The 19,804-nt window shown below is 40.4% G+C and overlaps 1 protein-coding gene across 3 annotated transcripts in view; it reads right to left on the bottom strand.

Moving 5' to 3' along the window:
* Nucleotides 1-16,425, bottom strand: part of SULF1 (sulfatase 1) — a 188,440-nt gene extending 172,015 nt beyond the window's left edge. For all 3 annotated transcript variants that reach the window (XM_043484098.1, XM_043484097.1, XM_043484096.1), the window contains exon 1: nt 16,098-16,425. The gene's annotated coding sequence lies outside the window, so the exon portion shown is untranslated. The remainder of the gene's footprint in view (nt 1-16,097) is intronic.
* Nucleotides 16,426-19,804: the final 3,379 nt, after the last annotated feature.

Below are 19,804 nucleotides of genomic sequence, written 5' to 3'. Positions count from 1 at the left end.
TTTTTCAAGCATGTGCTTTTCCATACAAACTGTGTTCCTGGAAAGAATTCTCTCAATTGCAAAATTTAAAGATCATTGAATATGTGAAAAAGAACTTGGCTGAAATATCAACTGAGCTTAAAGGAAAAAGGGAAAATGTGGAATAGGACAATGTAATTAATGGAGGGAGGTTCACAGGTCCTGCCTTAGCCCTGATAGTTCTGCACTTCAGTCAAGTTAGACTCGCAGACATGCTTCCTTGTTTGTATGATGGGGACTATGAGAATTACATGTCATAGAGATGTGGAAAAGTTAAATTAGATAATATATATTTAAGCACTTCCTTGCAGATAGCAATATACTCAATATACTTAGCTGTTATGTATAATAGTAAGTAAAACATAGGCATCTTTTTCAGTCATTCGGTTTTGTTCTTGAAGTAACTGTTATTTTTGTCTATTACTAAAGCATGAGCCCTCGAAGTTTTAGATACAGTCATTAGGAGTATGAAAAGGCACCGGACTGTCAAGAGGATACCTTGGAATGAGTACTGTTCTGAAATTTTCGGACTTGTGTATCTGTCTCCAGGATATGACTGCCAGTTAGTTTCACAGTCTGTTTCTTGATCTGTAAAATGGGTCCAATAATGCCTGTGGAATCTACTTTATTCAAAAAGTTATGAGGATCAAATAAAATAGGATTATAAAAATGATTTTAAATGGGTAATGATATATAAACAAACATTATAGCTAAATAATAATTATGTTTTCCTTGAGCTATGGTACTGATGACTGATTGGTAAAAAGTGTAATTGTGGTTTATAAATATTTTAGGTGGAAATTACTGTTCATTTTTTACAGAAATAGAGTATAGATTTAGAGGAAGTGTGGAAAAATAAGAATACTTGGATTCTAATCAGCTCTATTAGCATATACAAATAATTTAACTCTCCTGTGTCTATCTTTTATAAAAATATTTGTATTTGAAAATAATTACCAAAAAAATCTGAGGTTTGGAAAACTGGCCAATGTATAGGCTTAGTTCAAAGAACAAATTATTTTTATGGACTAAAGATATAATTTTTCATAGAATTCTTTTTTCAGCACTTGCTGTAATTAAAGTTTAGCTATATGAAAAACAGGGAATTATTCTGCCAAATTATCTCTACATTCACAACAGAATTCTCCCTTTTACCAGCAGATGTAATACTGGTAAGCCTGATTTCTTTATAATTCTAACCAGGTTTTCAATCACACTCTCAGTGAATTGAAATATAGATGATAACAATCTGAATGCACATACTCTTTTTCCTGTGACATATTCCTTTCATTGCTCTGCAAATCAGTGACTTTTTAAATAACAAATAGAAATATAAGATATGTTTTACAAGCAAAGCTATTTTTTCCAAAAAAATCAAAACCACAATTAAAAATTCTAAGTTAATCTTTTTTGGAATTATTAAATTGTTATTCTTGATAGTGCAAGATGAAAAATGTAAATTAATGACTTTGAAAGACATTTATAATCCAATAATGTCTCATTTTACTTCCTGTACAAATACATCTGTTTTAGACATAAATTATGTAGGTACATACTGGTTTATACACTCACATAATTTAGAAAACTCTGAAGAATATGGCTCTTATACTTCTCTTGGGGAAATTCCAGAACCTGAGGACGTATGTCCAATGTTTATTTCTCAGTGAGGTGACGTCACTGAAGGGCAGTTCAACTCCAGGGATTAAACCCAGGTCTCCTGCATTGCAGGCAGATTCTTTACCGTCTGAGCCATCAGGGAAGCCCATGGAAGGCAACAGGTTTCCCTAATGTATTACATGTATAATAATATATGTATTCGGAATCACTGGAAGCACGAAGCAGTGAAGTAGGTGTTAGAAGACATGAGTTCCAATGTGGATTACTCCACTCACTAGCTCTCTAGACTCCTCTCTCAGATGCTGTTTTCTGGTGTGCAGAAATGACGTATTTGCTTTGCCTATCCAAAGACTGCAAGTTCCAGTGATTTGACTCAAGGGAAAATGTTTTGAGGGTGTGATGGTTAATATTATTATCATCACTTGGGTAGCATTCTGTTGGCAAAGGTTAAAAGGTGCCTTTACAAACAAGGCTCTTTATAACAAAGCTTCAAACTTTCAGATCAGCGCTTGGGTATTTCTGGTAGAATGGATTTTCCACAAAGAATACACCGAAATAGTACATGCTTCTGCTGGTATTTGTTCCAGCCCTGAGACTTCTCTGCAGTCCCTGATTATTCATCATGGCACTAGTAAGAGGGGCCGTGGGAGAGCTGGCCTCATACCCTCATGTTTTCCTCAGTTCTAGAGGACAACTGACACATGAAATCCAGTTAGTCCTGGTAGAATTTTACTGCCTTATACGTTTTGATAAAGCCTGGCCTAGAACTATCTCTGGGAAATATGGGTTTTAAGATTTTTTTTAGGCAGGCTTCAGTTTCCTCAGGTGGTGCTAGTGGTAAAGAATCCGTCTGCCAATGCAGGAGATACAAGAGATGCCGGTTCGATCCCAGGGTCGGGAAGATCCCCTGGAGAAGGAAATGGCAACCCACTCCAGTAATTCTTGCCTGGAGAATTGCATGGACAGAGGAGCCTGGCAGGCTACAGTCCATGGTGTCCTAAAGAGTTGGACACGACTGAGCATACACACTTTCATACTTTTTTTCAGTTTCCTCAGATGTAAAATGGGGGATTTTTACCTAGATGATCTCTGAGGTGTATCTCTTATAGTCTATGCTTCTATGATATTTTCCATGCCTTTCTTGGAAAATCTAGCCTTAATTGTGATTATTTCAGAAAACTACAAGAAATAAGATCTAGTAGATTCAATAGAATGTGTGATAATTTCCTCTTTCTTCTAAGTGATTTAAAACCTCTCATCTCACTGGCAAATTGTCCTACAATTGAGAATGTGATTTCAAGCCAATGAATTTTTATAGTCAAATCCAACTACAGCAACAAAAAAATATGATTTACTGTGGGGTTTTCAGGGCATTTTAATTTATGATATGCAGCAGATAGTGGATACTTTCATCCAGGTGGGATGGGTCTGTCTGTCTGGCACAGTCCCTAAAATTCTGGTCTAGCCATACTTTTACATGCCCTTAAAAGTGGAACTGTCACAATCTCCTCAGTTCAGCTCTCAAGAGAAATTAATTGATAGCATAGACTCCTGAGTGGCTGGCATGTGAGTGACACCCAGCTCTGTAATTTCACATCTAATCAAGGAGGATGGGAATTCTAGTTGGCCTATTGTCTATTTAAATCTGTTTCTGGATGGAATTCAGCTGGCCCAAATGTAGCACTGAGAGAGTGATGTACGGAAGATGGAAAAAAATCAAGCCAGAAAACTGGTGCACGAGATAGTGCTTTCCACAGTGTCAAAAGAATTGCCTGGTGTGGTTGTGGATTTACTTTTGATTAGTTTCCTCAAATTTCTCAGTAACTAAAATGCAGTTTTCTATCCCAATTATCCTTGACCAATCTGGCTATGAATATATAATGAAGATCTATGGCCTATATCAAATATACCGTCTTGAAGCTATGCTTAATAGAGGCAGATGTTTAAAACTCAACATCTATCTTCATATTTCTGATAATAAAGAGAGGGAGCAATATTAAAAATCTACGAATAATAGTAATAAATGCAAAATTGTACCTAATCAAGAGCTAAAATTAGATGGCATCCTGTTAAGTGGTAAGCGATCACCTATGAGAAGGAACTTTATTAATAGTTGGTATAGCCAACAAAAGAAAGTTCCATGTAAGTAATGGGGTAATTTTTCTTCAAGGATGGGTGAGATGTGAGCATCACAACTCTGATGGGAGGACAGCCTGAGCCAGAAAACACTATGAGCAAATCCTTAGCGGTAAAAGTAAATGATGGAAATTTAGGAGATGCTGAACCAACTTAGTAAAGAACAGAAAATACATCAGGGAAGGGATATGGTTCAAGTGGAAAACATGATGCAGGTCCTTAAAGGCTGGTGTTTTATTTATTAACAAGCTGGCTGCTATAGAAAATTGACTATTTTAGAATAATGGAAGAGCATGATGAAAATGATGCTAAAAGAAGATTAGTTTAATAGTGATATATAAAATGAGTGGGAAAAAGAGCAAGAGATGGTGCAAAACTGGATTAAAGTCCTTCCCTGTTCCTCCCACCATGCTTTTTAATTTCAAAGGAGAATATCTTATTTATTTAGACTGGTCTTGGGGAAAGAGCAGAGCTTGCCAGTTAAGGAGAATAAATTAACCTAGATGGAGGGAACAGTAGAATAAAGGTTAAGAGGTAGTGGGAGGCATGCTCCTGAAAGGTTAATTAATTTGCTCAATATCTCATTATTAATGGTAGCCAAGCTCTAGAATCCAGGTTGCCGATGTTTTCCCACTGTACCACTCTGTTTCTTTTTCCCAGCTATAACACAACTGCCACTGTTCAGCAAATTTTCTCATTGCTAGTAACATTTTAATCTGTTACTTGCCCAGCATGAAATAAGCTTTACCTGAAGCCAATGAGGCAGTCCAGTGGGGTTTTCTAAACTTCTAAAGGGCTTAGAATAGTGGCAGAAGCAATTAGAAGAGTACTTCCAATTCCACTTCTGAGATGAAGGCAGTGGTTGCCCAGAAGGGTGGCTCAATGGATTTCTGGTTTTATCTACTTTTTATTAAAAACGTTTTTATTTATTTATTTTTGGCCGTGCCACGTGGCATTTGGGATCTTAGTTCCCCGACCAGGGATTGACTCCACAGTCCCTACATTAGAAACACAGAATCTTAACCACTGGGCCACCAGGGAAGTCCTTGGATCTCCAATTTTAGAGCAAAACAACTAATGAGAATAACAACCGCTACACATGAAGTGTTTCATAAAGCTTATTTCCTCTGTTTTCTGTCCTTATTTTTGTGTCAAAAAAACATGACTCTAAAACAGGGTATGTTTGACTGGTATTTTTCCCCCTTCCTCTGCACTTACTCATTTTTCTTTTCTTACAAGGACTATGCTTCTCCTTGTCAAGAAGTCTTTGTACCTCTGAGACAGGTCGATAAGTTGAACATGTAGGAATAGAATCCTGAATTGAAATCTGACTTTAGACAGTCTGGATGAAGGAGTTTTAGAATATCAGCCTATACTCCATACCTTCATCTCCACATATGCAGGCTCATGAGCCTGTTGACTTAAGTGGACGCCAACAGAAAAGACCTAGTGTTAAACTTCACAGTTAAGCCCAACTTTTGTGCTTGCTGCAGATGACATTTATTGCTCTAATGATGGAATGAGTGTATTCTGTCTTTTTTCCTTGGTTCCTTGCACTGGATGTCTTGAGAATGACCAAGTCAGTCATTAGCCATTAATAGCTTCCAAGTATAAACTAACTCATGCCAATTTGACCCCCATGGGTGGCAACCCTAACTGAGAACTAGATTTACAGGTGTGGATACTTAGGCTGGCATTTTTCCCATAGGAACCAGGGAACATGGTTCAGCAAGCTCAGTTGAGTAAAATAAAACGGGCCAAAATCTTCATTAAAAATTTGAACAGAACCCAAGTCTCTTTTGAGGAACCAAAATGCTGTCAGGTCTCCCCAGGTCAATATTATTCCCACAAATTTCTAGCAATTTAAATCCCAAATCTGGCAGACTCAAGCAGTGTATTCTTTCAATCATGCTGCCCCGCTCCTCACCCCCCACGGCCCCTGCCCCACATCTGGTGCAAGAGTGTGAAGTGGTAAATATAATCTTCTACCTCTAATAAAATTATACCTAATCCTGAAAATTATCCATTGATTTAGTATCAAGAATGGCTCTCCTGTTTTTGGAGAGAAGCTTAAAATGAAATGTGACAAATAAAAGAGTAGAACAAGAGGAGACAGAAAGAAAAGCAGGAGGGCAGGAAAATCTTTCTCAAAGGTTTAAATTAAGAATGATTTGTCGTTGTAGTGAGTGAAAAAGGGAGTGTCTACATCACTTGTAAAATAAGTCATTCACACATTCTGTAAAAGGATGTCAACCAAGTTAGAAGCTGAAAGTTTATGAGCAGAAGCAACTTAAATATTTCATCTCTTCTTGACTCTTTACTCTTTAAATTATATGTCCCTCTCCACTAACATTTTCTTAGCTGAAAGGAGAGAATTATAGATATTGTGCAGAAGTAGTTTGTTGTTCTGACTTGAAAATCCCTTACTTCCCTAAAGTTTAAAAACACTAGAAGAGTTATTGAGCCAATTATTTTCTGAATCTGAGAAAAGATCCTTTTCATCTAAGGAGGAATATGTCATAAACAACATCACAGTAGTATATTCTGTCTGATGCCCATGGATGATCAGAAAGTTCAATTTTATCGGTTCAAAATTATATTATTAAACATTTAGATGCACATGTATTTACCTGTTGGAGTAGGGAGTGGCAGCCCACTCTAGTATTCTTGCCTGGAAAATTCCATGAACAGAGAAGCATGGCAGGCTACAGTCTATGGGGTCACAGAGAGTCGGACACGACTGAGCACACAGCACACGTGTTTACCTGTGTTGCAGTATACAGTTATCCCAGCCATAGCTGGGGATATGTATAGTGTTACAAAATGAAATTCTACTTCCAGCATCCTTATTTTCCTTAAGGAGTGTCACCACTCCCTGATTTCCTGGGCTTCATGCCTGTGTCTTCTTTGTCACTTGTCTTTCCTTTGTCTTTTATTTGACTAATTACCAAGCTTTTCACAATGTTTCTTACCCCCATCCTTTCCTCACTGTCAGTGTTACTGATGAGAACAGCAACTTATTTTTCATTTTCTTTTTTGGACTCCCAATTGAGTGTTCCCCCCGCACTCATCTCTTTCTCTCTTTCTCTCTCCCCATTCCTGAAAGGCCTACTGCTTAAACATCCTAAGGCATCTATTTCAAAAATAGATACAACCTCGCGAGCTGAAGTCCCGATGTGTCATGACACTCTGGAATCTGGCCTAATTCAGCTGACATGATGTGCTTAAAATAGAAAAAGGGGGACGTCCCTGGTGGTCCAGTGGCTAAGACTCCAAGCCCCAGTGCAGAGGGCACAGGTTTGATCCCTGGTGGGAACTAAGACCCTGCATGCCACACAGCACAGCCAAAAAAAAAAAAAAAAAGACTAAAATAAAAAAGGGTACAAAGTAGAGGCAACCAAGGACTGTACTCTTTCTCCTTCTTCTTTCTCATCTTTTTCTCTCTCTTCCTCCATCACTTTTCTTTCCTTCCTCTTCTCTCTCCTCTGCCAAATACCTCCCTTTATCATATTCCCAAACTGCATCTATGCACATTCTCTGACTCAGAAATACTATGTCTTGGCTTGCGAATGACATGCACAATTTAACTCCAAGCCTTAACTCAGGTGGTCCCTTCTGCCATCTTGGAAAAAGCAGCCAACTCTTTGAATTCTTACTAAGTTCTAGGTGCTGTGTACAACATCTTACTTTTATTATCTCACTGAACCTTCTACATTTTGTGATCATCATATCTCCATTTGACAGAGAAGGAAACTGAGGAAAAGAGGGTAAATGAATTGTCTCCATAGACGTTGCAAAGACTGGAGGTGAATCACTGCTCTGATTCATCTGCTTAATGACGTGGAGAAAAGTCTTGCCTGGCTCGGATTCCAGCTCCTCCAGTAGGGGGCTCTGTGGACATCCTTTTTATTTAATTAGTAGTAATAGTTGATACTTGACCACAAAACTCTTTGCATTACTACTAAAAAAAAAATTGGGGAGGGAGGAGCTTGTCTTCCACTCACAGCTAAACTAGATATTCCTAAAGGGAAAGAATAGTGTCCTATGTTATTTTGTAATCCTCTGAGCACTAGGATAGAAGTACATACACAAGTTGTTGAGTACACATGCTCAGTTGCTCAGTCGCATCTGACTCTTTGCAACCCCATGGACTGTAGACCGCCAGGCTCCTCTGTCCATGGGACTTCCCAGGCAAGAATACTGGAGTGGGTTGCCATTTCCTGCTCCAGGGGATCTTCCTGACCCAGGGATCAAACCCTGGTCTCCTGCATCTCCTGCATTGGCAGGAGGATTCTTTACCACTGCACCACCTATTAGCACATTGATACAGCTTTCAGTCTGTTCTTTTGGCTTTATTTGGAAGTTACCTATGGCTGTTTCTTAGGATAACAGATCAACTGCCAAAAAATAGTTTAAGCTGTTTGATATTGAGTCTGTCCCTCAAGTCTCTTTTACTAAATATAGATACCATATATGACATGAATGGGATAACACATGTGAAACCTTGGGAAATAAAAAAGTATTATACACCCCTTGCTTTTATTCATTTGCTGTATTTCTTTTTTCTTGCCAGTGTGAAAGCTCTCAAGAGGCAGGAAGGAGCACAGGACTTTAGAGGCCATTTTGGGGGGGAAGATGCACTTCTCGTAGATGAAAGTTAAAAGCTGAAGTGTCCAGAATTTATGGATGCAACACCAAGCACGTGTGTGTACTAGGATATTCTACTCAGGGGAAGACTGATTACTGGCAGGTGGAGGTTAAGGAGGAAGCTTGAAACTGGCAGGAAGTCTGTTCAGAGGACCTGTGATGTTATAGAAAGGTGATTTTGATGCTAAGCCGAATTCGCAATAGGAGTTTGAGGCTAATAACCACAGGTGCATGCTTTTATGTTAACTTACCAAGAAATGCAGAGTCTTGTATGCATTTCATCTGTTATCATCATGACCTTGGTAGAGCTAATGTCTCATAACAGTCTGATCTTCAGTTTTAAGTTAATATAGCAGGTGTCGCCTATAACACCGTACCACAAAACTGGTCAATAAACAGAACCCCCTGAAATTCAGATTTTTGCTTTGTCTGTTAAGAATGTGCTCTTATTGCTCAGAAGAATGAAAAGATGCTTAGATTGGTGTATTTGGAGCCTCTATCAAGGAAATGACTACAGGAGAATTTTCCTGAGTTCTTGAAATAAATTTACTTCAGGCCTATTATGTATTCCATGAAGTGGAAAAGCTGCATATATTAGTAGCTCTATTTGCAGATGAGAAAAAACAGAACAAAGTAATAACAAAAACTAGTTCAGGGTTTCAGTTCATTGTAGCAATAGACCTTTCTAGCAAGTTTGTAGCTGAGCTGAAGATTTGGACAATGCCAACACCAGAACAACAAATGAAGTGAAACGAAAATGAAATGAAAAGATGCTTGCTCCATGGATAGAAAGCTGTGACAAACCTAGACAGCATATTAAAAAGCAGAGATATCACTTTGCTGACCAAGGTCTGTATAGTCAAAACTCTGGTTTTTCCAGTAGTCATATACGGATGTGAGAGTTGGATCATAAAGAAGGCTGAGCACCAAAGAATTGATGCTTTCAAATTGTGGTGCTAGAGAAGACTCTCGAGTGTCCCTTGGACAGCAAGGAGATCAAATCAGTCAATCCTAAAGGAAATCAACCCTGTATATTCATTGGAAGAACTGATGCTAAAGCAGAAACTCCAATACTTTGCCTACCCAATGTGAAAAGTTGACTTATTGGAAAAGACCCTGATGCTGGGAAAGATTAAAAGCAAAAAGAGGAGAGGTGGCAGAAGATGAGATGGTTGGATGGCATCACTGACTCAATGAACAGGAATTTGAGCAAACTCCAGGAGATAGCGAAGAACAGGGGAAACTGGCGTGCTGCAGTCCATGGGGTCACAGAGAATCAGACATGACTTAACGACTGAACAACAACAGAACAGAGATGAAGACTGAGGAGAGTAAAAAAACTGAAGAGAATAAAACAAAAGCAAAAATACACGAAGGTGGATGAATGTGTACTTCAGAGTCAATTGCTTTGAAAGAGAAAATTCAATTATTGTACTTTTATAACATAATTGGATATGAGATTAAAACAAGTCCCCTTCTTACTACGGTTCTTCTCCTACACAAGTGTCCAGTCTTGCTCATGAGTTTATCAGCCAAATAAACTCTTGAATTTTTATTTTATGTTAGACCAGAGCCAACGGGGCTCTTAACCTGTTGCCAAATGCTGTGCCCACTGTCAACCATCTAACTGTCTTGTGTGAAAATTTATCACTACCTGAAATTTGTAGATTAACTTGGGTAGACGCTACCTTCTCACCCAGAAACACATTGTGTCTGCTCAGTTCTTCAGCATAGCTATTCAATATTGATTTCACCCTCTCTAGTTAATCAACAGTGGCATGGCTCAGAGTTTCTTAGATCCATAATTTCAAATATGCAGAAATATTTTCTTACAGACCTGTGGTTGTGGAGTAAAAAGGAGATCAAAGTATAATAAAAGATTTGCTTTTGAAGATCAAGTGTAGAGCTACATTTTTAATTAACAATGGTTTAATGCACCATTGTGCAGTAGTACATGGATCCCATATTTTGAGCATCTGGTGTATCTGCTCCAGCTAAAGATGAGGTCCAGCCAGGTAACTGTTAATGCTTCATTTTGAAAGTTGCATAGTTGTCTCTGCTAGTAAGAGAGAGACATCTCCAGAAATCCTGCCTTGCCCTTCATTTATAGGACTCCCATTTTCTTTCCTTTCCCTGGTCTGGGGCAGGTGCAGACCAGATGATCAGGAGTGCAAAGAATATTCTTTGATCTATCCCAAGATCCTGAAAACTGAATGATCAGGGTCCTAGGACGTATTTGCTAGGTGGCATTTAGTGCTTTGTGAGATCATTTCTCGGTTGGTCCACTGCCCTTCTGGGGGAAGGGTACAGATAGACAGCTCAGTGTTCGATGGTGGGTGCAGAGTTTGGGAACAGGCCAGAACTAAAGCTGATTGCGTTCAGCTCTTTGTTCAATTTGGTTTAAAGGTGAAGGACAGCAAAGGTCCAAGCGCCTTGCTTTGTCTAAATGGTATCTTGCTTTACCAATTACTTCTGGAAGCTTGACCTGACTCTCTACAATGTTTTGCCAAGTTATTATTTCTTTCCAAACAGTGAGGCAGGGGGAAGGAAGAGAAGCACATGACCCTCTGGTGATTTCAGCTCCCTGCTGGGGTCCACTGCCCAGGCCCTTTGTTCCCCTAGCCCTGCAGCCCAGCGTCTGCTCTTTATTATCCTTTAATGCAGGACCCAGGACTCCCTCCTCCCTCCAAAGGGTATTCAGCTGTCACCATTGTCCCTATGGGTCCATTAACTCAGTTGCTCCAAATCCCCTAAATGCTAAAAGCAGCTCTTCCTGCTCCCTGTCTCCTCCCCAACTCCCACCCGGCTAACACCTTTGGTGGCAGAGAAAAAGGCTAAAAGAAGACACACTCTAAATAGACAAGAGTGAGTGATTGACATGACCAAGATGAACACAGTCACGCATCCTAGACCTACATCTGCTTATGTATCTACCAACCTTCTTTCTCCCCCGTTTATTGCACATGCACTGAGCTAGGTGCTTTGTAGGTTTCTTCACAACATTCCCAAAGAATGTATTCCTCTCTTCCTTTTACAGAAGGAGCTGAACAGTTAAGTCATCTGTTCAAAGCCACACAGTTTGTGAGAAGTAGCACCTGAATTACAACACAAGTGTGTCTGAACCCAAAGACTGTTCTGCCTCCTAAATCATATTTGAAATCTCACATCATAGCAAAATTTCCTGCCACTGTTATAGAAAACTGAAATAGGTGGGGGTGGGGGGCTCAGATAAGAGTCAAGCTTAATTTGGGGCAATCATTTCACAAGTGGCATTTTCCTAAGCTGTATTTCCCAAATATAACCCATTAAGTTTTACCATTTTATCCTTTTTCTTTTATGAATGGAGAAGAGGCTATCAGAGCCAACAAATGACTCTAAAGTGGGATAATTAGAGAAAAGAGTGCCCTGCATATCTGAGCGACCCTGTGAGCTAGTTGACACACATCTTTTAATGAGACACAAAGTGGACCAGGCTAGTTCCTGTCTTAGGAGACTTCACCCTACCTGAGCAGTCAAGTGATAAAAAGGCAAGGGTAAAGAAACAGGTAATTGTGTTAATGGTCAGCCCCAAGGGATGGGAAACCTCAGTGGGATATATGGTAGTCAGGGAAAGCTTCCTAGAGGAGGTGGAACTTAGAGAAGCTGAGGATGTCCTACACACAGGCTTATAAACATAGAACCAGAAGGAATACACGTAATGATAAACTGTCATTTTGCAGACAATAAGATGGAAAACTGGAGTGGTTAGGGGTAAGAGAAGAGACCAGGAAGTGGGGGACATTGACCTGGCCACTTGAGTCACAGGGAAGGGTGGACTTCTGTTGCTGTAGGGATTTACAGTTGGAAGTGAAGTGAAGCAAAAGTTGCTCAGTTGTTTCCGACTCTTTGTGACCCCATGAACTGTAGCCCGCTAGCCCCCTCTGTCCATGGAATTCTCTAGGCCAGAATACTGGAGTGGGTAGCCATTCCCTTCTCCAGGAGATCTTCCCAACCCAGGGATCGAACCCAGCTGTCCCGCATTGCAGGCAGATTCTTTCCTGTCTGAGCCACAGTTGGAAAGTTGGGGCCAAAAACAAAGGGCCGGCATGTTGTACTGAGAAATTCAAACTTCGTCTTGTGGACAGTGACAGTCCACGTGGTAAGTCACAGCTGAGAAATGTTTTGATGGAAGCTGTGTTTTTTTTTAGGAAGCTCAGCGACAACTGGTGGACAGGAGGGAAGTGGAGGCAAGAGGACTCGTTGGGAGGTTGTTGTAATGACCCACGTGTGAGGGGATCATTGCACTGGAGCAGTAGCTGTGGGCCAGATGTGAGTGATGCTTTACAGGAAGGACTCACAGGATTTGATGGCAGTTTGGCTGTGGGGATGAGAGGAATATTAGAGCGGAAAAAAAAAAAAAAAAGCTAACAGACGAATAGCCTTCCTCCCCAGCATATTGAAATAGAACTGAAAATATTTTAAATGAGAAACATATTTCAGGACAAACCTTTCCCATAAAATATCTTTTTTCAAATCTTTCTCCCCGGCATGGATCTAAGCTAAAGGAAAGGTAAATTTGCCATATCACTATAGACTTAATTTCATCCATGAGCCTCTTTTTCTTCAAAGTCAATAATGATGATTAAAAATAATAATCTATTTAGAGTCAGTTCCTTAAACATTTTAACCCCCTTAAATTTACTACATGTTCTCCCCACACACAAAAATATTGCACGGGGGAAAAAGAACCAGATGTCCCGACCTGACCCATCGGCTGGCCTCATCCACATGGCAACAGTTGGTGAAATCTCAGTACTCAGTATCAGAATTCCTGCTCTCTGGATTCCTAAAGAATAAACCATTTAAAATCAAAAACACAAAAGAACCAAGCCCCATATCCATTCCCATATGGGTATTTACGTAAGACAGGAAATGCAAAGTGTCATACATGCCACTTTTCTGTACCATTACAATGGAAATGACCACAGCAATCTGCTTGAAGTCACATGAATTTCCTTAGGAGGAGAGCACAGAGCCCTTTTAGTTCTTTGATGAAGGCTCTCGCTCATCATCTACCACAAGTTCAGTGACTGCCTGGATTCATAGATTTTAGTTTTCCACAACACTGTCAAAGTGGGTTTTGTAAGCTAATGGATCAAGCTTTCAGATCGCTTTTTGCCTCAGATTTGTCACCTTCCTGCGTGCCTAGATCAGAGGCTGCAGCCACAGGGCAAGTTGAGATTCCCCCCTTCACGCCCCCCAGGGATTTTCCACCTCTCTGGGAGAAATAGCCTGTGCTCAAACACTTTCACAGCTGTTAGAACACTGATGGGGACTTTACGTGTGTTACCCGCACAAGTGCTGTCAGGAAGAAACCAAGTGTCAAACAGAGGTATGTGGAAGTCACTGTCAATACGCTTCTGAATGTTTTCCATCTGGAACAGTGGATTTCAATTTTAACAAGAAATGGGAATTGCCCTGCGGGCACTGTCTTGAAACAAACACTTTTGGTTCATTAAATAACTTCATGTTACCTTAGCCTTGTTAGAGGGAGGAACATACAACTTTGCCTTCTCAAGGTGTGAATTTATTATTTCTCAACACTTCCTTTCTTGTTTCCATCCTGCCTAAATCCTGCGGACAACTGACTTTGTCGGGGGACAGGGGAATTCTCCGATTTTGCCCAAATCCTGGGCAGGCAGCTTGGTGGTCAGTCTATAGTGTTAGCACCTTATGCTTGTTGCGAGGATGGCGGAGGGAGGCGTCCCGTGGCTAATCAGCGGCTTGCCTTTGTTAGAGGCCACAAATCATATCTCCCTGAGAAAGAGCTATCGGTGAGGAGGACCTTGACTTTCTCCTGAAATCTCTCTGTGATCGTGGAAAGTGGCATTGGTAGCCAGCACCGTACCTGCTCCAGGCTGTGCCTGTTGTCTTAATCCTGACCCCACTCCAGATATTACTTTGCTTTTCTGTCTTTATTTTGTTAAACCCCAGTTCCATTGTAAAGCTAAAATGGAATGACTGGAATTCCAAAAGACTTCAGCTTATGAACTTAGTCCTCTTTGGGTTATGTAATATTGGGAATCGGATCTTACCCAGTCCTCATAACTGCCTGGTTATTTCTGAGGATGTTTCCTCACTGAAGAAGACTTTTGAAACAGTTTCAGAGAACACTCTGTTTAACAACTAGACACAATGGTAACGCATTCTTTTAATTTTAAAAAAGAGGATTAATAAACCATAATGGAAAAGAAAAATAAACAAATACAAAGAGGATTAAAAAATAAACTCTCTTGTTGCCAAAAATATGTATGCAATGTAACTTGAAACATAATTTTTTCAAGCATCTTTCTGCACCCAAATACAAATATCACAGAGCATTAGCCATAAATCCTGTTACTGAACCTACAAAACAGCTCTTATTTCAGAATAGCTTATATACAGTATTATTCATAGAATCTCTCACCTGCCAAGGGTGAGGACAGTGTTGGGTTTCTCTACTCAGTTTGAAAGTCCAATAGGAGCAGGAATTCTTAAGCACCACAGGTATCTGAACACTGATGTGGGAGGGCAAGTCAGTTAGGGTGCAAAGGAAGTAACACATGGATTCACCTCGCTGGATCACAAACTTGAAAAATGGAAAAAAATTATTTTTTGATCCCTGTAAAAAAACAGGGCATCAACTTGAAAGGCCTTTGTTAGACCACAACTTAAACATCAGATCTAAGCCCCACTTGCCCCATCCAGTTCAATTTAATTTTGGTGATGCTTTCCACAGTGGTTACATTAATGGCTACTCACATATACCATGAGAACTCATTTTGTATTATCAGATGACCATTCATTTCCAATGACTAACTTGTAATTAAAACCTTTTTTTTTAAGTTTGTTTATAACCAAGCCAGAAAACCTATTTACATTTAATTAACACTTCAGATAGCCTGTTTAAAAACCCATAAATGTAGGGACTTTAACGATCCATTAGAGATGCTTCTTTACTTTTCAGTGACTTGTAAAACTTTCACAAACAGATCTGCAAATGAATTACCTCCATCTGCTCCCCTGCAGCTGCAAAAGGGCCATGTTAAAAAAGCATTTTCTTACTTCCTCCTTTTCTGCTTTTCTTCTAGCTCTAAAGCATTTTGGTTTTAAAGCCGCTCTCAGCTGCTCTGAAGGCAGCCCCTCAAGGAGTTTCCAAGTTTAGAGTCCATCTCCAAATGGTTTTGAAAACACTTTGGTCCACCACAAATCAGTGCAAAAAAATCGGGGAAGAAAGCTTTTCCATCTCTGCCAGCAACTAGACTCAGTAATAGACTCTTCAAAGAACCTTGAGCCATTGGGTGGTAAAATGCAACAGTTTAAAAGTGACTGGTGAATTTCAAAAGCTGAGAGACATGCTTTCTTGGACTTCTCCATCCCTTCTGAACAACGTCTAGCTCCTGTTTGGAATATGCAACGGGGATATGAAAGGGTGGGGGACAAACAGGCTTCCAAAGACATTTTCTTAGCTACACCTTGGAGAGCAAGGCTTGAGGAGGGTTAGTTCTGTAAAGACAGCCAAGCACCAAGCTATGTCAGCCCTGCAGCAGCCGCTTTGAGAGGAGGGCAACAACTGGGTTTGACAAGTGTGCTGTGCTAGCATTCCATTCAAAAGTATGTTGAGAGAGAGAGAGAGGCGCGTTCAATGTCTTTTACTTTACCTGAAAACACTGCTTTTCTCGTGGCTGCGGAAAACGAATCCCTCCTCTTCTCCCCGGAGCGAAGGAGTTCTCTTGCCCGCAATTCTCCCTTGGAGAAGACCACACAGCTCCGGCAAGGCAGCCTTCCTACTCCTAATCCCCACTCGAACGTGATGACACACGCTAACCCCAACCATCTGGTGAAACACGTCTTCAAGCACTCAGCACAGTGGTGTGGCAAGGCGGGCTGCCCAATCCGATCGCTGGGGCTGGGTGTCTCTCTCAGCGACTGGAGGCTGAGGGCAGGGCTGAAACTGGAGGTCTGAGAACTCCCAGTCAAGTAACCTGAGATTTTTCGAGAGAAAGAAACTGCTATAAAAAGAGAAGAAGTGGGAGGCGCTAAAGAGAAGGTGGAGGGGATGAACTATTCCGGTGGCCAGTTGTGCGGTACTTTCCACAACTCCTTGTGCGCCCCGCGGGGATGATGGGGACCCTCCGTAGGATGCACAGAAACGCTAAAAAAAAAAAAAAAAAATCTTTTCCTGCCAAGCTAGGGAGCGCAATCTTCTCAGCGAGGTCCCGCCCCCCTCCCATCTCCCTCTCCACCAGGAGATAAAAAATTCATCTTGACATACTGATAAAGTGTTCATGTAGGAGTCGTTTACACTGAAATGTGACATCTACGTTTTGAAATCTAAACTCCTACCTTCCCTTGATGAGATCGCGGCTGCCTCCAACATTCCTGGGAGGAAGGGGGTGGGGGCGCAGCTAAGAGCAGAAACTTCTCTCTTCCCACAGACAGCTCTTCACCGTTTGCCACGGGCTGAACTTCAGAAACACTCAATGAAAATCATTTTCCTTTCTACTCGTGTAAATTAGCACGCGCGCCCATAGATAAAGGTGGCTTTTTTGAATCACTCGCCGCCTTCACAGACATCTCTTTGTGAAAAGCGCTGGGTACCAGGGGGCTGCACTCTGTCATTGATTATTTTTATTGATTATTTTTATTGGCTTCTAGTTAATTGCACATATAATGTCCATATAGCTCAAACAGCTCATTAACAATTTTGCTTTGAAATGTTTCCAATTTGGGGTCATTTCAGTACCTCCTTCTTCTGTTCTTCTGTGCATTTCTTTTCTTTCTTTTTTTAATTTTGAGTTCTCTGAACTGTTTTATAGAACTAATTACTTTGATAGCAGTTTAAAGCAGAAAGTGGCTATAGTTGTTATAATACTTTTAAAGAGCTATCTGGAGATAAAGTAATTGCTGAAAATCTTATACCAACTTAAAAAAATTCCATCAGACTTCTAAGGAATTTTGATAATCTGAAATGCAAAATAGGATTTTGAAATATTAGCAACTCCCTGTCTGCAGGATGCCAACATTTTAAATATTGCACTTTTTGAATTTCTTTGAACTGAGAGAGGGATCACTGGGGGAAAAAAAGACCCCAAACCCATTTAAACTTGCTTAAAGTATGAAAACCTAGACGACAAATACATATCTAATACAAGAGAATTATTTCAATATATAGCAAAATTGACTACCTTTTTTTCAGGACTTTTTGTGTGATATTATACTAATGGACTTAAAAATGACAGCTGGTACAGTTTTATGAAGCACAAGTTTAGAGAACTATTATTTTTAGACAATGAATTTTTCCTGCAATTGGGCTGTAGGGAAGAAGGAAGAAGAAAAAAAAAGCACCAAAAACCAGTATTAGAAGTTGCAGTCCTGATTCACTGACTCAGTTTCTTCCCAGAAGTGATTATGAGGTGTCCATTTCACCATATCCAGGAGATTCACTAAACCACTACTCCTAATCAGTTAAACCCAGATACATAATCAACACTGAAACTTTCAACAATGGCAAGTGGCCCCACCGGGCTAAAGCTTCCCTCTGGCATCATAAAATTTTTAATAGTGCCAATTATTGCAAGGCAATTTTTTTCATTAAATTTTTTTTTTTCCTCTTGGTTAATCCAACCAGACTCATGTCTGGAAATCTGGATTACTTCAACTGCATAGATTTTGAAGACCCTGGAGACGTTATTAAGGTAGTTTACCTTCTCTTAAACTGAATTGAGTTACAGAAGTAAAACCTAAGAAACTGGAAAGGTGTTGAATCACATGCTATCCACCTTGGGCTGGCAACACACCTTCTGTGAGACATTTCCCCAGTGAGCCTGGGCTCTGAGCCACACAATTGTAGAAAGAGCTTTTGAACTCGAGTATTTCTCTTCTCTTCTCAATGGTCAATCTTTTCCTGAAGTCTCAGTCACTGCCTCTCTTTTATGGATAGCGTCAGTTGTTATACTACTTAAAACTTGCTCTAAAATGAAAAATACCAGTGGAGCAACAGATCCTGCCCTTTGGCTATGATCTTAATTCTTGCCCTGTTTTGTGTCTGCAAACATTACCTTTCAAAAGGATTGTAAAATGAGCCCACGACACACATTTTGGGCTGGATATTCTGAAATGCTTTTGTTAGGGAAAATCAACTCAAACAAAGACCTGAAGCTGGTGCTACAGGATAAGATCCGGGCTCCCCTTGTCTCTGTAACCAGCTCCAGTGCTCAGCAGTGTCAGTTTAAAAGTTAAGAATTTTCCATTACCTCCTTTCCTTCCCCCTTGCCATCTGCAAACAGTTTATTTTTTAAGGGGGAAAAAAGTGAAATTGACTCTCTCTTGAAAGATCGAAACCGAAAATATGACACGTTCTAAAAGATGATATTCGGCTTTTGAATGTCATGTTGATTCAGGGAGAGGTTGTGTGCAGAGGGTATAGCGTCATCATAAGAATGAAGTAGGGACACTCCTAAAATGATAGACTAATTGTAGGTAACGATGATATTGAAAAATTTCCCCTCCTCTTCTGTTCCCACAGTTAAAATGTCCCTTCACTTATTAGCTCCAATTAGTTTCCATGGTAACCGACCAGCCCTTGTAAACCCGTACTCTGAGCTTCACTCATCTTTGTCTAGACTGAGCTCGCCACCCTTCTTCCTCCACATTTGGCAGTTCAGCTGAGTCTACATCTATATCCATATCTTTTGCACACATGTAACTGACACCTAAGTGCCCACATCCACATTATTACTAGTACAATGGTGGCCGAGGGAGAATGGGAGTGGCATTTAATCCCTGAGTGCAACGCGTGCATCTGCTGCCACACTAATTTTTCCCTCTCTTGGTTATTGTATCTTCCAGCCTTGTTCTATTATCATCTGTTTGCTGCTTGTAATTTCTTTTCAGGGAAGCCAATACAGTATAATAAAAACCTCATTAAACAGAAACACCTATCAGCCTTGGTGAAAGCCCTAAATGACTCCTTTTTGTCTAAAGAATCATTAAAGTGAGAAAGAAAAACCACTTGTTTGTCATGCTTGGAAAAAAAGAGAACAAAGTCAGCAGAAGGGTTTACCAAGCCAGAGGTCTAGTATGAAGATTTAATGCACTTAAGACACCATGGTTCTTTTCCCCCTTGTGCTGCCCGTTGGCTGAGAATCCCAACTTGGGCTCAGTAAACAAAAAATGGGGGAGGGTGAGTAAGTCTGCCCTCCAGAACCTTGGTGGAGATGGGAGGACCTGAATCTGCAGCAGCCTGGTTGTCATAGGCTACACTGTACCCTGGGGCCACCGGCAGGTGATGCTGCTGGGGTCCCCGGATGTTAGTGTGAGAAGCATCCTGTGGAAAGTGGGGGAGGACTTTCAGCAAAACCTTGAA

This window comes from Cervus canadensis, chromosome 12 (genome assembly GCF_019320065.1).
Source record: "Cervus canadensis isolate Bull #8, Minnesota chromosome 12, ASM1932006v1, whole genome shotgun sequence".
NCBI classification, from domain to species: domain Eukaryota; kingdom Metazoa; phylum Chordata; class Mammalia; order Artiodactyla; family Cervidae; genus Cervus; species Cervus canadensis.
The sequence above is the reverse complement of the archived record's forward strand: the minus strand, read 5'-3'. Positions and strand labels throughout refer to the sequence as shown.